Raw genomic sequence first — 16,764 nt, forward strand, 5'->3', positions numbered from 1 at the left:
GGGCCTGGGGCCTAGCGCCGGCCTTCGGCGGCCTCAGCCGCTCCCCCCCCCCCCGGGAACGGCCCCCTGGCGCCGGGAGAGCGGCGCCGGTGTCTGGCGGCAGCCCCGCACCGGAGAAGCCACTCGCCCCGGCGAAGCGAGTCGTGCCAGTGCGGGCCGCAGCGCTCGCATTGCCCGTCAGCGAAGCGCGGCCTTGTCCCCATCCCGGGTGGCTGTGCCACAAGGAGCAGGGAGGGCCGGTGTCAGCCCCCACGCTGCTCGGTGCCTGTTGATCCAAGACACAGGATTTTCCCTACCTGGTGGGAATTCATTTGCCTCAGCGAGTGACCCTGGCCTCCCTGCTTCTCCTGACACCCGTCTGTTTTGCACCATATAGCTGCCCGCCCCTCGCACCAGTGCTTCTAGGTCTAAAGAGAGCCAGGAGCAGCCTTTCTCCTTGTCACTACGCTAGCCGGAGAGAGCTGGTACAGTCAAAAGTAACAGAACCTGCTCTTGGTCTTGAGATTTGCCCAAAGGTGGAAGTTAACTTGCTTGCAAAGCATTTTAAGGTATAGCTGTTCCTTCCTCCCACTGCGTATTACTTATTAACTGTGGAGAACTGTCGGCACTTGAAAGTAGGCCATGGGTGAATGCTTCATTAAAATACACTTGGAAATTCTGTGAGATAATTTTTTAAATGCAAATTACATATATCTCCCTCAAAATTTTATGTGTGTGTATATATATATATTCTGCAAATATGGCAGCAAGACAGCAAAAACGGAGACGTGGCAAGTTGCTGGTAAAACCTGCTGTTTGCCATTTTACCTGGATAAAAATGTATTTTCGTTTCTACGTTCGTATTTGTATCCCCTTTCTGAAAAATGTGACCTTCATAACAGGGAAGAGGGGACAGGAAACGCAACAGCATCTTTTATTTGCCCGTTGAATTGTATGTTTATGTTTGTTCCTGTATGCCTCGAAATGCCGTACTTTGTACAAACCACTTCGCCTTTACAGTGTGTTACCACGAGATAAGAAAATGAAACTAAAGTTTCTGGTCTCCGGCTGCCCGAAGCTGGGACTGTAAGACTTTTTCTCGGTGTAAATATTAGCTAGCTATTTGAAGACACGCTGTCCATGAAGAATATTAATTACTTACCAGGAATCGAGCCATAATGTAAACCCAGTTTATTTGGCAAAAACAGTACATATTGTTCTGTTCCTAGGGAAGAAACATGGGGGTTGGGAAATCTAGCTCCTCCCAAAACGACTATATTTGTAAGTTAGAATGCTCGTTCATACTAATTACAGGAGCAAAACCAATAATACGAGCAAAACTGCCTTGATGAGGACGTCACGTGGTCCAAGGCCACCCTCAAAACCAGATTTGCTGTTTACTAATCGCCAAAGGACCCAGCCTGATGCGAGGCGAAGCAGTTTGCTACCCTCCAGAACACGCCCGGCTCCCTGAGACTCTGAGTACACCCTACGTGCCTGAGCAGATCCAGTATTTTAGGATATTATTAGTTTCTCTTTACCGGTCTTGGTATGAAGCGAGGAGCACCTCAGCAAGGTCTACAGGCTGTCAGCGGGAAGCTGCCTGTGAGACCCCCATGCTGATGAGTTGTGGGAATGCTCCATGCTCTAAGCAATTCTTGAAACAGCTCGTTAACAGTGGCACAGAAATGCCCGTTGAATCTTGGGCTCTCTAATGAAAAGTTGTTTATTATTACACAATTTATGTCGTACCAGCAATATGTGCAGAGTGTGGATTTATCTATGCCTGCAAAAGCACGCTTCATGATGTATTCTTGAAACCACCTCCTATCAAAAGCACAGCTTTTCCGAAATCATTAGTTAGAAATGCTTCTGGTACAACTATGTCCCACCTCTTCTTCTCCCCGTTGACATAGCTGTCAGTTGAAGTTGGATGGTTTTTCTTTTTTACAGCTGCAGCTGGGGGTTTTGCTGGTATAAAACCCGCTGAAAAGCCTCTAGACTACACCTACATGTAGCACACTTGGCTTGAGAATCACCAGCAACTGATAATTAAAGAAGTTTTGCTGGATAGCTGTGAAATTACAGTACTACATGAGAAAATATATCAAGGTAAGAAGTCTTTCAAGAATTTATTACATTACAAAACATCGGTAGCTGTACTTGAAAATACTCCTACTTGTGTTTATGCTTGAGCTGAATTTTCTTGGGAAGTTTAATAAAATTGCTTTAAACTGTTTTACAGCTAGGCAAGGATAGGAAAAAAGGATCTCTAGGCACCCCGAAATGTTCTTGCTGCTTTTCATTCTGGAAAAGTGAAAAAAATTAATTGAAAATGCATCCTTTTTGACATGTTTGGGAATGAAAAACACAAACACTAAAGAAACAAACACAGTGTAGATTTTTAAATATTGGTTTAATGAGATGTAAATTGCCTCTCTGTACATGAGCTGAAGTCCTTTGTTCTCCAGCCGAGATTCACTTAAGGAAGCAGACAGTGTTTCTCTGCGGTTCCTCCCAAAGGGCGAAAAGCTTTACCCTCTCGTCAAGCCTCCAGAGCAGCTTTGCTGTCATCAGCCTCGCACTCTTCAGTAGCTGATCTGTAGAACAGCCTCAAATAGAAAGTTTGCCGATGTAGCTACAGTAGAAGAGCTGGTACACCCTCCTAGAGACGGGATCCAATTTAAATTGCTTTAATAACTATGTATTGCTTATATCAGAACTGCAAAGGATGTTTTGCCATTGAAACTACATCTGTGGGTTTTCACCAGCAAAGCTGTATTGATTGGCGAATGTTGTTATAGTCCTGCTATTGCTAAATCAGCAAAACTTCTAAATATAAACCAGACCTCCATCACCTGCCAGTCAGATTACTCCTTGTCTAGGTTACACAGGTCCCGTGCAGCTTCCCTCACTTTTATTCACATTTAGCATTGTACTTTGGTGACCTCAGACCAAATAACCGTAAGCTTTTTATAACTGGATTATCTCCCGTTTAGAGCTAAGCACCTACGTTACTCCAAATGCGGAGAGACTAGTTTCGTTCGTAAGGTCGAAATGTAGGAAACACTGGAATTACAGACTTGGGAAAGCACAAAAAATTGCAGTTTGCTCTTCCAGTATCCGGTGGTAATGAGGCTGAATTGGAGATGCATGATGAAGGAACCATCTACTAACATTTCTGTACTTACGAAATGCTGCATATTGTAACTTTTGTGATATGGTTTGGGTTTCACAGCCTCAGAAATTCTTAAGACAAACTGAATATATTTAGTAAAAAATAATTTCATAGGTTGATAATTAGGAAAAATTCAAATACTGACGTACTGAAAAATATGTTTAGTATGTCTAGACAAATGTACTAACCTATATTGCCTTTCAAAGCTTTGCAAGATAGTCCTGGCAGCTTGTAATTTCCGTAACATTTTCATTGTGATGAGTTCATCTTTACAAGAAGGCAGACAGACTGCAAACAGCAGCGAGCCAGGATCAAAGGCTAACGACAGATAGGGAAGAAACTGTTGAATCCACATATTCCTGCCTTTGTCAATCTGAGCTAAATACCATGGCATAAAAAACAGATCTCTGAAATATTTTGGACAGTATTATCAAACCCGGTATTTGGTATGTGGCTATAACACCCAAAGATATGACAGTAGCCTTTTGGGAACCACCTCTTTATTTACACTGACTCAAACTAGCTGGGCTACCGGTAAAAGCCTGACCGCAGCAGCTTGTGTTCCTGGTGCTAAAGACTTGCCGAGTTCCCACAAAGCCTTGTGTAATCTTTCGAAATCCCGTGTTGTCACAGCTAGATTGTTACCGGTACCCGAGTTGACGTGCCACCAGCTCACCTTCTGAACTCACATCTTGGTGGGTCTTGGGAGACCGAAGGACTCAAAACCCAGATATGTTTTACTCTGGCACTTCTCTGTCATCTTCGGCTACGCAGGCAGATATTCCTTGCTGTTCTGTGCTGCCTGTGACTGGGCGACATTTTGCTGGGCAAGGTTCTGGGTTGCTACTGTCTCTGCAGATCCGTTCAATCAAGCAAGGCTCTAGTGACAAGGCTCGTGCTTTCAGCAGGAACATAAATAATTCACATTTGTGCTGGGCTGCTCTCTGTGCCTTCCCTACAAGCAGACTGGCGGCTCAAAGGAAAGCAGCTGTGATTAGCTGGAAATCATACCTAGAGAGTTAAAGGTATGTTTACTAAAGTATATTATATTTTCAAAACGTTTTGCTTCAGAGTGTAATTTTTTTTTGGAGCGGGACAACACCAGCAAGCCTCTCTGTCAACCGTTTTTCAGAAAGATAATGGGAGAGACTCTTCGTTTAACTAAACCCACTCCTATCACATCGCATCACGCTCCACCAGTTGTCCCTTGCTGCAGTACAGCTGCCGAGGAGGCGGCTGGTTTTCTGACTGATAAAGCATGCAGTCACGTAACACCGTGGAATTAACCTGGAAAAGATCCCCCACTGTTTCAGATTTGCCTGGCCGTCCCTACCCGTGGGTAGCCGGTGGCCGTTGGCACAGATATCACTGAGTAACTACAGCGGTGAAGGACTCACAACATTTAGGCTTTGTTTATGCATGGTGCTGGAACTGCTCATTAAAACTTGACATTAAGCTGTATAACTACTAAAATACCTTTTCTATACACAAATTCAAGAGGATTCCCTCTGTAGGAGTTGTAAACCTCACTCTGACTTTTCCCATTTATGCAAACTATCAGTCCAGTATTTAATCCATCCCTCTCTCAACCACGCTTCTGCTGTTCGGATCTGGGAGTTCGACTCTTCCTTCTGCAACAACACCCACTTCTGCAAGTATTTTCAACGAATATAGGATGGATGTCTATGAATATGGGATAAATGTCAACGAATATGGGATAGATGGGATAGTCCGCAGCAATGTTTGGGCGAGCCAAGTTCTCGTCCACCTTTAGCAAGTCAATCACCCGAGAGCCTTGTGAGTAAATTCCATGTAGTGAAGCAGTATTTAGGTTGTATTTGTGACTGCAGCTAGCCTGGCCTCCGCTCAAGTCATGGACTGACCTTTCTGTTATGTTACAGTCTGGTCTGATAAGAAGCACACAGCCCCTACAGAATTACAGCCCCCCCTGCCTCCCCTGTCCCCATCACAGCTCTGTCTGGCTGCAGGACAGTCTGTGGTTTTGTGCTTCTGTGCATCGCACCAGCTTACTAAATGTTTTGAAGTTGGCGTGGGAGATCCCTTTTTAGAAATGAAATGTTTCTAGCCTGCTAACTCTGTGGACTAAACTGTAAAGAGACTGAAAGGCTCTAGACTTCTGGTTGTGGTCCCCACTCCGAACAGCGATGGCACACGGATCCACACCAGGGTAAAGACCTATTCCAGCCATATCCATGCAACTGCCATTTCTGCCACGGAAAGCAGCGGCAGGGCATGATGGGAAGGCGTGTTGTGATCCATTTTACCTCCCAGATCCTTTTGGGAAAACCAACTGCTCACCAGCTCCTCCTCCTCCTCTATCTGTGTGCCTTGATGGTTCATGCCTTGGTGTACAACTTTGCGCTGGTCCCCGTTGAGTTTCAGTCTTCAAAACATCGCTCCGGTTTTCAAGGTTGTTTTGAACTTGAATTCCATCCTCTATTATACTGCAGCCTTTACAGTTTTGCACTATCAGCAAATTTCATACGTGTTTTCTATTCCATCATTCGTATTGTTAGTGAAAACATCAAACAAATGAGGACAGACCCCAGTAGCCGCCTTTCTGCGCTGACAATGTATGAAACCTGATTTCTACTGACCCTATAGGAGTTTCAGCTAGTTTGTTTATGAGAATGCACCACAAGACAAAAATTTCACTGAAGTCCAGATATCTGATATCTACTGCTTTTTGCTTATTTATGGGTTCTGTTATCTTATCATAGAAAGAAATCTGATTGCGATTTCTACCTGATACAATTCCTACCCGATGAATCCATGGTAGCTGCTACTTCTCTCCTTGTTATTTTCCAAATGCTTACAAATAACTTTTTATCCGCTCCAAATTGAAGGAACTGGAGACAGCTGGTCTTTAATTTGTTAGTTCCAAAGACCAAACCCGTCAGATCCTGCTTCTTATTGATGGTATTAAAGTCACACGCCTTACATTAGCCCACTAGAAATGCTGGAAACAATTTACATAATGAATTTACAGCCTGCACAACTGCATGCTTGCAGTGAGCGAGGATCTGACTAGCAGAGAAGCATCTGATCTTTGCACTAACACTGTAAAAATCAATTGGGAAAAAAAAAAAAGGCAATGCGAACACCAAGCTCTGAAAAGGAAGAGCTGTTCCTTAATGTGTTTATGGAAGCAGACCCGAGACGGACCCCTGCAGGGGCACGGCTCTCTTCTGCCTGGGAATCACTGATAAATATTTTCCGAGTACAGTTTCACAACCAGTTTTGCACCAACCCTATAGAAGTTTCAGCTGCTGTGCTTATGGGACTGTTATGTGAGACAAGAGCCCTACTCAAGCGGACATCTTTAGAGCTTTTTTCCCCTCTCCACGTGGCTTCTTAGCCATACAAGGATTTCTATAGGTTTGATAAGATTTTTTTCAGATAATTTTGTGTTGCCAATTGCTAATGTCTTTGTTACCTATTGTGGGAAAAAAAAATGAAATGTTGGCAGACTTGCAAGGGATTTTTAAAAAATATATATTTGTGGTTTTGTTTGTTTTTTATTAAAAGCAAAGCTTCAGATTTTCCTTAACAAAAGCACACTGTCCACCAGAAAATGCATGGTTTGACTGTGAGATGCAAAGTAGTTTTCCCTGAAGTCATTAGATAAGACGGGTGGTGGTCTTTCTTTCGGTTAGATTAGAAGGAAGCTTCATGAATTGAATTTGCTACTGCTCCTCCGGGCAATTTTCTGGGAAGAAATGCTGTGATCCCTGGCTAAAAATCTCTTCTCACTTGCCTGGAAGTGTCAATTTTGGGGGTTCAGCTTACACTGCTAGACCAATGATAGATTCTTATTGTGGTGAAAAATCTTTTTGTGTGTACTGTATCGCAGAAGCGTTCCAGCATTTCTCTTGAGAAGTGCAAATCTGGGCTCAGGATGGCGTTTTAACTCTTACTTACTTAACACAGCTGCGTGCCAGCAGCATTAACGCTCACAGAACCTCGAGCAGGGGCCAAAACAGGCACCCTCTCTTTTCCCACTCCCGTGCTGGATGGCTTGCACTGCTATGTGTCTCCCTACCAACACACCTCTTCCCTCTTTAATTTTCAGTCTGGACAAGAAAACCCATGCCTGGGTCAGAAAACAATTATTTTTGCAGTGACCTGAGCTTTTGTGGTCATTAAATAAAATTGTTGCTAGCTCAACTGCAGAAATGCTTCCGAGAAACCCATCTTTCCTTATCCCACCCTAGACAGCCCTCCTGTATAAAAGAATATAAAAAAATATAAAGACCCATGGTGGGCTGGACTCTGCGGCCACTTACGCCGGAGTAACCATACAGAGGGTGGGGGGACGGCAGCGTTATCAGCACATGATCTCTTCTTACCCGGAATCTTCCCTTATTCTTCAAACAGGATTTTCCTGTTACTATGTGTGGGCTGGAAGGTTTAACTACAGTCTGACTCTTCCTACTGCTATGATTGTAATTGTCTCCTGGGAATCTTTATGGATATTAAGTAAGGAGGCATAAACGTGCTCGGCAGAGGAGTATCGGTGCTCTGCAAACCCAGTCCTTGGGGACCGCTGTCATCATCACAAAACAGCCAAGCGAGCAACTGTCCCCCTCAACCCTTTACATTAAGGAACGGTTTTTGACTTAAGCCTATTCTGTATCTTGTAAGAAGATTAAAAGAATTAAAGAGAAACCAAGTGACCTGTTTAGTCCATTTAATATCAAGCATATGACACATAGCTTCATCTCATACAGGGCCAGAATAAGCAGAAGGACATGATCATGCACCTTTTATGCTGCTCTTGAGGAATTCCAAGCTGGAGCGTCCTGCCTGCATCCATCTCCAGAGGATCCCCAAAGCTATGTAGTTGCATACACACACCACCATCCACAGTTCTTGGATAGAAAACATCCTATTTTGGTTGTAGCAGAGTGATTATTTCAATATATGAAGAGGAGAGCTACCCTGGCTGTGCTGCAAAGGTTTTGAGGAGGTGGAAAGTGCCTGGAGGGGGGGTGGGATGGAGCATGTGAAGCCACGGCGCCGTGCAGACCCTGCCCGAGGGCTCCTGCCCAAGGGCCGGGTGGCCCAGCAATTCCTTCATCCGTGGTCTGAGTACATCCCGCTCATCACATCAGTGCAACAGCGGCACACTGGTGTAGGGGACATGGAGGGGACGGGGAATATGGCCTTGAAAGAGGGGCCCTGCAGCAGATCGGTGCCTGACAGCCTGCTCCCCAAGGCTGCAAGACAAAATGATAAAAGCACGATGACTTTTTCACATACTGGTGGTGTCTGAAGCCCTCGCCTTTCCGTCTGAGCGCCAGTAACGCTGAACTGAAGTGTAATCTTTTTAAGGACTCCATCGACACTACAGTAAAACAATTCACTGGCTGACCTAAGCGGGGATGTTTAAAGAAGTACTCACGATGTTCTTCTTCAAGGCCATCATGAAAGTCCTGGGCTAATTCCCAAGTGCTTTTACAATCCCTTTTGACCGAGTTGCTAGCAGGGAAAAAACTCCAACTACAGTTTATCTGCACGCTGTAGGGAACGTACAGCTGCCTAACATCCCCATCTGTTTGCAGCACTGTATTTGTCCAAAAAGTACTTCCAGTAAATATTGTCAATCATAAACAATCTGTAATGAATTACCAAACCGTTCTCTTTACACTGGGAGCAGCTGGTATATTGGGATGTACTGTGAGAATCACTGCTCGGAGATGTGCCAAGTGAGATAGGAACTGGGACAGGTTACTGGCCTGGCCGTGATCAGTTCTGGCTTTGAGTTGGGTTTATATGAGATAATACCGTATTTGGGTAGTTTGGCATCATTTTAAATATATTTAGACAAAGGATAAAAGTCGTGTATTTCTGTGTCTAATTAACCACTTCAGTGCTGTGAAAGGAGCCAGAATCTAGCCCCATAATACAACTGATAATCTGTATATATATATATATATATATGCTCTATATTTTATATGATTTAGGCTGCAATTTCAGTTAAGTCAGTAAATTAGCAGATTCAAATTATCCAGTCACCAAGTTAATATGGCAGATAACCAGAATATGTACATGCTGATGAGCTGGTGAACTGCAGCAGAACTCAGCGGTAAGCAGGCACATTAGTAGGCTGCTTAAATAAAATCTTTTGTGATGCTCTCTATCCACTTTTTCCTCCTGGTAGCAGAAATTCTGCCTTCTCTTTTTGCCCTTCTCCCCCCCTGCTGCTTCCACCACAGGAATAAGGAAGCCCGCAGGTACCTATTTGTTTTGCTCGTACTATGTGAAACACTGCAAAAATTACACACTAGCACATAAATAAGTAGAGGGGCAGCAAATACACTTTGTTCAAGCTCTGTATCTGTTATAAAGGACCCTGCAAGCGCTGAAAAGGGGAAAAATCCGAATGATATAGCCCAAGAAGTTAGCTCCGCTGCGGTGCTTTATGAGTCCTTTGCCTTGCCCTTATATTGCTCTTTACCTCTGGACTCAGCTTGTGTAAATGCGACTGCAACTCGGTGCTTCCAGGCCAAAGTTTAGCAATGGGTTTAAATTCAAATCACAATGTTTTGCAATTTACTCTTGCCTTGTGCGTGTGCAAATCAATACACTACACACAGGGCAGTGGAATGCAGTTTTCAGCAATTAACTAAGGAATTCACATTATAATCCTGCAAGGCAGCTAAAGGCAGGCAAATTAATTCTGAAGGTAATAAACATATATAATGATATTAGCACTCTGGTAGAGTCATCAGATCCTTGAGGTGGACCTACCTCCAGTTTTCCCTTGAAGCAAATGTCCCAAACCACAAAGCTCTTAACTCTAGAAATCAGATTTATTAGAACAGAAAGGAATACTTTTTTTTTTTTTAGAGAACACTTCAAGTGAGGCAGAACAGAAACAGAAATTTTCCAAATTAACTCCTTGTAGGGCAGGTTCTCTCTTTCAAATGCTTCTTTCTGTCCCATCCTGCTCTTAAGATGGTTCACCCAACTCATCGTGCTCAACTGCACCACAGAGAAGCACCTCGCCCCCTTTCCGCGGCTCCAACCACGGCTGCAGCATCCAAGACAAGACAGGGGCAGCCTTCTTCCCTGGGGCCGAACACCACCCGGTGCGTTTTATTATATATCATGTGCCAGGGAACACGACGCTTCGTAAAAATGAGCAGAACAGGTACTACCCCTGCCGGCTGAAACAGGCGGCCCAGCGGCGGTGGCTGTTTCGCCCTGCGGCAGTTGGTTAGATGTTCTACATAACTACCTACTTTGTCCTGTTGCAAAGCGACTGTGTACCCAGGTAGGTGCTCGTTATAGGGGAATATATTTGGTGATTGTGTGTCTTGTGTTGACTTAGGCAGGTGAATGAAGGCATGCTGGCAAATCCGTAGCGCGTAAGTGTATTTATAAACAGCTACATTCTCAGTATTGCAAGATAGATAACTACCACGGTCTTTGTTATCGGGGATGTTACGGCCTGTGTAATGTAGGGGATGTAGGTAGTCGCTCTGGAGACAGACGGAAGAGGCTGGTGATTTCACACCAGAGCTGCTGTGTGCCTTCAGAGCTTGTGACCCAGGCTGCGGTCTGATGAAGTAAACGCAGCTTGTGTCCCATGTTGGGTTGCATAAAAGGGATCAATGCACAAACATGAATCTCACAAACCACATTACTTACCTAATTTACTTGGTGGTAAATGGAGTCAAATCCAGTTGATGGCCGGTCACGAGTGGTGTTCCCCAGGGCTCAGTGTTGGGGCCGGTCCTGTTCAATATCTTCATTGATGACCTGGATGAGCGGATCGAGTGCACCCTCAGTAAGTTCGCAGATGACACCAAGTTGGGTGGAAGTGTCGATCTGCTGGAGGGTAGGAAGGCCCTGCAGAGGGACCTGGACAGGCTGGATCGATGGGCTGGGGCCAACTGTGTGAGGTTCAACAAGGCTCAGTGCCGGGTCCTGCACTTGGGTCACAACAACCCCATGCAACGCTGCAGGCTGGGGGAGGAGTGGCTGGAGAGCTGCCTGGCGGGAAAGGACCTGGGGGTGTTGGTTGACAGCTGCCTGAACATGAGTCAGCAGTGTGCCCAGGTGGCCAAGAGGGCCAATGGCATCCTGGCTTGTATCAGGAACAGTGTGGCCAGCAGGACCAGGGAGGTGATAGTGCCCCTGTACTTGGCACTGGTGAGGCCGCACCTCGAGTCCTGTGTTCAGTGTTGGGCCCCTCACTCCAAGAAGGACATTGAGGTGCTGGAGCGTGTCCAGAGGAGGGCAACGAAGCTGGGGAAGGGTCTGGAGCACAAGTCTTACGGGGAGCGGCTGAGGGAGCTGGGGTTGTTTAGCCTGGAGAAGAGGAGGCTGAGGGGAGACCTTATCGCTCTCTACAACTGCCTGAAAGGAGGTTGTAGCCAGGTGGGGGTCGGTCTCTTCTCCCTAGTAACAAGTGATAGGACGAGAGGAAAGGGCCTCAAGCTGCGCCAGGGGAGGTTTAGGTTGGATATTGGGAAAAACTTCTTCACCGAAAGGGTGGTCAAGCATTGGAACAGGCTGCCCAGGGAAGTGGTTGAGTCTCCATCCCTGGAGGTATTTAAAGAACAGATAGATGTGGTGCTTGAGGACATGGGATAGATGGACTTGGCAGTGCTAGGTTAACGGTTGGACTCGATGATCTTCAGGGTCTTTTCCAACCTTGACGATTCTATGATTCTATGATTCTATGATACTTACAATTTCACCAAACTGATTAAAAACAAAGCAATGCTCTGTATTTTATATGATTTAGGCTGCAATTTCAGTTAAGTCTATAAATTAGCAGGCTCAAATTATCCAGTCACCAAGTTAACACAGCAGATAACCAGATTACGTAATGAAAGAAGTAATTCTTTTTTTTAACCTTATCTTAGAATTTAATGAAGATCTCATTTTCTTTTAACCAGAAAAACCCAGCTACTATTTAGCTAATATTTTATTGACATAGTTATCATGTCACTGGAGGACCCTGTCATTACTGGGCATAGGTGGCTGCTGAATATTAAGTGTATGTTTTTGTCTCAGGCCAGTTAAAAGATCCGAGCAGACAAGAACTGTACCTGTGCTCAGCTCAACAAAGTACAGTTATACAAATGCCTGTGCCACATCTTCTTTAAATCTCCCTGTTAATACATGTTAGCAGTTTTATGTTGTTGTTTGACATCACTGTGCAATAACACAGAATCTTTTTGAAGATTTAACATGTAGATAGATGATGGTTGAATCATCTCCAACAGCAGTTTTCAAATAGGACTGGCTTTTTCACTGGGAAGAACAGACCAGTGACAGAGTGCTTTCCATTTTTAGCAACTAAAAAAGATATGGTTAACCCTTCTCCTCTCTAACTCTGGCTTAATGACACAATAAATCCAACATTAGGGTCCTTAGTATCCGACCAGATGTGCCCTAACCCACTATTGAAGGTGCAGATCCAGCTTTCACTCATGCTGTCAGTTAAAATGTCTGTAAAAGTTTTATTAGTTTTGTCCTGGCACACTTAATGCGATTACAGCTACTGTCTCTCGGTGCCATTGTCACCTTATGTCAGCTCAGATATCAGCTACCAGCTGTTATAAAACCTGTCTGAACTCCATACCACAGATACTTCATAATTCAATGGAAATGCGGTCGCGTGCCCACACCTGACTGGAACCAAACCCATACGCTTGGGGATCCACTAGTGCACAGATCTAGGAATAAAAATGATGCAAGCAGCCTTACGCCTGCACTGCACACCCATTAAAAATAAGACATGCTTTCACTGAGAAAAAGTTAAAAATAAAAATTTCAGGCAGCTGTTTAATTTCTTAGGATCTGTCTCCTTAAAGTCACTCTGGGATTTTACCAAATCAGGTGTTCTTCCATAAGGGTGAAAGGCAGAGTGTGTAAGGGTCTTGGTTGAGAAAACTTAGCCCTGGCTTCTGGCTGAGACTGCAAATGCGAGACCTACATCAGCATCAATTTTGTTTAGTAAAAATAATTAAAATTTCTTTAGCACAGTATCTCCTTACATCCCTTCTTTTCTTGTCAATCACTGTCATGTTCTCAGCATTTTTAAAGCACTCCAGATTTTTACTGCGAAGGAACAGAAGAAGTAATAAGAGCTCAAAGCTCATCTTTTTAGTTTTTGACCTAAAAAACACAGGCTCTTTGGCATTTTATAAAAGGACATTCCACTCATAGCTAAACAATTAAAGTTTTCTTGTTCCAGTTATCAAGGCTCCCATGTTCTTCTCTTCATGTGTGAATATATTCAGGCTTGGGAATATATTCAGGCTTGGGAAGACATGGTGCGCTATTAATTTTGGTTGTAGTGTTTCAGGGAAGAGCGAGGAGAAGAAGGAGCGAAGTGGCATCATCACTGCCAAGTCAGGTCTCGGACTCCTGGCTACTTGTGTTCAGTAAGATTTCTGAAAGATACAATCGCTCTGTGCACTGCTTAGCATCTCCGCTGCTTTAAGATTGATCTTTGTGTATTAAAAAAAACGGTGTTTTTCATGCACCCAGGTTTTGCACCGTTGATTTGTCTTGGAAGACTGACACGTCTGGCCCGAGCCACCCATGACCAGTCAGCAGAAGGGCAATGAATGATATTCTTGTGTGCTGTTGTACCAATATGCACTTCCTTCCTTTGTCGCAGAAGCTGCAGCATGTGTTGATTCAGTAGAAAAACAAACCCTGTAATAACTGCAAAGACTTCTCATCATTACGGTGCCAGCTGGTTTTAATGCTTGTCTTAGTTCAACTCAATAGAATGACTGGAGTTTAAATAGCATGTGCGTAGATGTTCTCACTATAGTAAATCTCTTTCCCTTGGCTTCTCACAAGATGAAACCTCTCTTAGCACTGCTGCAAGGCAGAGACAAGACATCTGCAGGAAAGAGTAGAGCTTGTTTTGCTGATAAGCTGCTGCTTTTTGAAACTGAAGCAGCCCCTCCTCTGAGCGTGTGTTCTCTTCAAACGTGTCACAATTTCCCTGTTGCTAAAGTCCATCCTGTCATAGAATCATAGATCCTGTCAATTCGTTCCTTGTTGATTTTGGCAGAAGGGTCATCCAAATCAAGTAGGTGGTGACAAATTCCTGCTCTAAGAAAGATCCCACTGGGAAAGCTGAGCATGGACGTTAAAATGTTCCACAAGAAAAACCATCATGTCGCACCCGTATTTTCCTTGTCAAAGATTTTTCCAAAATTCTGTGTCTTGACAAAGCAACTGTAAATTGTCAATATCCAAAGGCGCTGCATTTCAAATCTGGAAAATTGTTGGCTCTTTTACCCCACTGATGTCATTTGGCTTGTTCCATCTTCTGTCCTCTTTCTCTGTGGGATAATATCTAAAAAAGACTGGGTTTTAGGAAGGCATGATGGCTCTACAACTGGCATATAGATTATGCATGAGTTCACGCTGGATCAGCTGGGTCCAGTGATAGCCAAGACCAATAAAAAGACTTATGACACTGTCCAAGAGGTGAACAGGAATGTCTCACTGGCAGGAAGGAACGACAACATAGCTCTGCGGTCTCCAGCTATTTGTCAGCACACCCATCAGACTGCATAGCCACTGAAAACGTAGCTCTTTAGCCAAGACATTACGTTTGCAGAGTCAAAGTTACACTCAACTAAGCCACTGTGAATAAGATGCACCGTAAGACCATCCAACCTGCTCTGGCTAAGCCCCTGCTATATTCTGTTGAGAAAGGATAAAATACCCAACTGTGCAAACCTGGGGAAAGAACTTATGTGCTGTTTTCAGACACCTACTCTGTTTCAGCCCTTGAAGGGTCAGATGTCAGACTGCTGAGGTTTCACTGGCATTAGGAGCTCGCTCCAAAAGGCAGTGAAATACAAGCCGGTGGATCATTGCAATATCTACTTTCCAGCTGAATCCAGAACTTCTTGGGCCCCTGGACTCATTACACTATGGGAGGAGAGTTAGGTGTCTTGGCATGAAGTAAATGCAAGTAATTAATCCCCAAAATCAACAATTCATTAATTTAACCCAAACTACGCACAGCTCATTTTTTAGCAATTTATTATAATTCAAACCAGCAGTGATGATGCCCTAGGAAAGGGCAGTAATTCATCCAAAACTGATAAAACTGAGACTACTTCAAATAAAAACTGTTGGCTGGTATCATCAAGCCAAATCCCAGGGGACAGACAGCAAACAAGGCGGAGCCTGGACAGGGCAGGCTAAAGGGTTAGAGATGACTCAATATTTCACTGCATCACTGCAAACAGGAAGAGGCTATTTCATAAATCATGGGTCATTTCCATAACCTGAAAGCCCATATGTGTGCTAACAGGTCATTACAGCAAGGAATCACACACAAGATTTTCCATGTTATTAAACTCCAGCAGAGCTCAAGTGCTGTGCACACCTAAAGCCTGCAGAAAGCTCTATACAGTCTGGTGTAGACTGGAAACTGTTCTGGGAGAGCCACAGCAGATGCCGGTGTCATGAATACACCCCCGTGTCTGCAATAACTTTGTCTTATCCTCCTGACCCTGTTCCTCTAATCCTTTATAATCGTTCTTGTGGCATTTCTCTGCGTTCAAATACATCAACCTTCGGCTGGGGCTGCATGGCTAGAAGGCGCGTCCCCTGGGTGGTGGATAGGGGATCCCTCTCTGGAGGGTGCACCGGATAAAATTGAAGAAGGTGCCGCGAACCAACGCAGCCTAAGGGAAGGCCACCCTGACAGAAAAACCACTGGCCCTCCAAGTCATGGGGGTTGGGCAGGAGGCCAACTACCTCCTCCCGGAAAAAAATAAATAAATAAATAAAAAGTTGCAGAAACGATGAGCATCAAATGGCAGAGATGGAGAAAATCAGTAATGAAGTGAGGAGGAGGAGATGGAACTGGATCGGTCATGTCTTGAGGAAAAAACCAACAGAAGACTGCGCTGTGGCCCTTGGGACTCCAGAGCACGCAGCCGCAGACCGACCGAAGTGGAAGAACGATGTTCGCGCCTTGTGTGCCTCCTGGAACTGAGAGAATTCAGATTCGGATTCAAATACATCAGATGCCCTTCCTGCACCGTGGACAGTTTTGGAAACTGGTTCAAAAGGCTTGATCCCTGCAGAAGAGGAGGATGCAAATCTTACTCACGTGTGTTTGGTACTGCCTGCGTGTTGTGGAAGGGAAGGCCAGAGGTTATCTGCTCGTTGTAGCCATTATGGAAGATGCCTCTTGAATCTTTTGCTTGAGTTAGTCACTGGTTTGCTCTATTTCTGCAAACGGAGAGGAATGTTACCTCCTCTAGTAGATACTAAGGCCTCATCTGTGCTATACTTCTGAAAGAGTTCAAAATGAAGACTGCTGGTACTCAGTGTTTTTGAAAATTGAAGAAGTTTAGATAGGAAGTCTGTTTTGAAAGCATAAGTCCTGAGTGGTAAAATAACTGAAATCAAGGACAGGAATTCTTTAATTTTTGTTCAAACCTTTTAAAACTACTTAAATATGTGTAGGAGAATTCTCAACAGAACATCTAATACAGAAGAGAAATCACTATATATTAGAAGATGATAAATATTCCATCATCGTTTAGTACTACCTTTTATTATGTACAGCTTCCTAA

At 44.3% G+C, this 16,764-nt stretch overlaps 2 long non-coding RNA genes across 4 annotated transcripts in view; one reads left to right on the forward strand and one right to left on the reverse strand.

Moving 5' to 3' along the window:
- Positions 1-14,819, forward strand: LOC309586706. 3 transcript variants are annotated; one of them, XR_014227410.1, is made up of 3 exons: positions 1-2,091; positions 3,364-10,457; positions 13,691-14,819. It is a non-coding gene; the product is annotated as an uncharacterized lncRNA (long non-coding RNA). The 3 variants fall into 3 exon arrangements; XR_014227411.1 differs by lacking the exon at positions 13,691-14,819 and having other exon boundaries at positions 3,364-4,182; positions 4,290-11,355; XR_014227412.1 differs by lacking the exon at positions 13,691-14,819 and having other exon boundaries at positions 1-548; positions 1,933-2,091; positions 3,364-11,355.
- The window catches only part of LOC309586705, a 17,461-nt gene continuing 12,434 nt past the window's right edge, over positions 11,738-16,764 (reverse strand). Inside the window, exon 3 of the long non-coding RNA XR_014227409.1 lies at positions 11,738-16,417. This is a non-coding gene — a long non-coding RNA (uncharacterized lncRNA). The remainder of the gene's footprint in view (positions 16,418-16,764) is intronic.

This window comes from Platalea leucorodia (genome assembly GCF_965183815.1).
Source record: "Platalea leucorodia genome assembly, chromosome: 2".
Lineage (NCBI taxonomy): Eukaryota > Metazoa > Chordata > Aves > Pelecaniformes > Threskiornithidae > Platalea > Platalea leucorodia.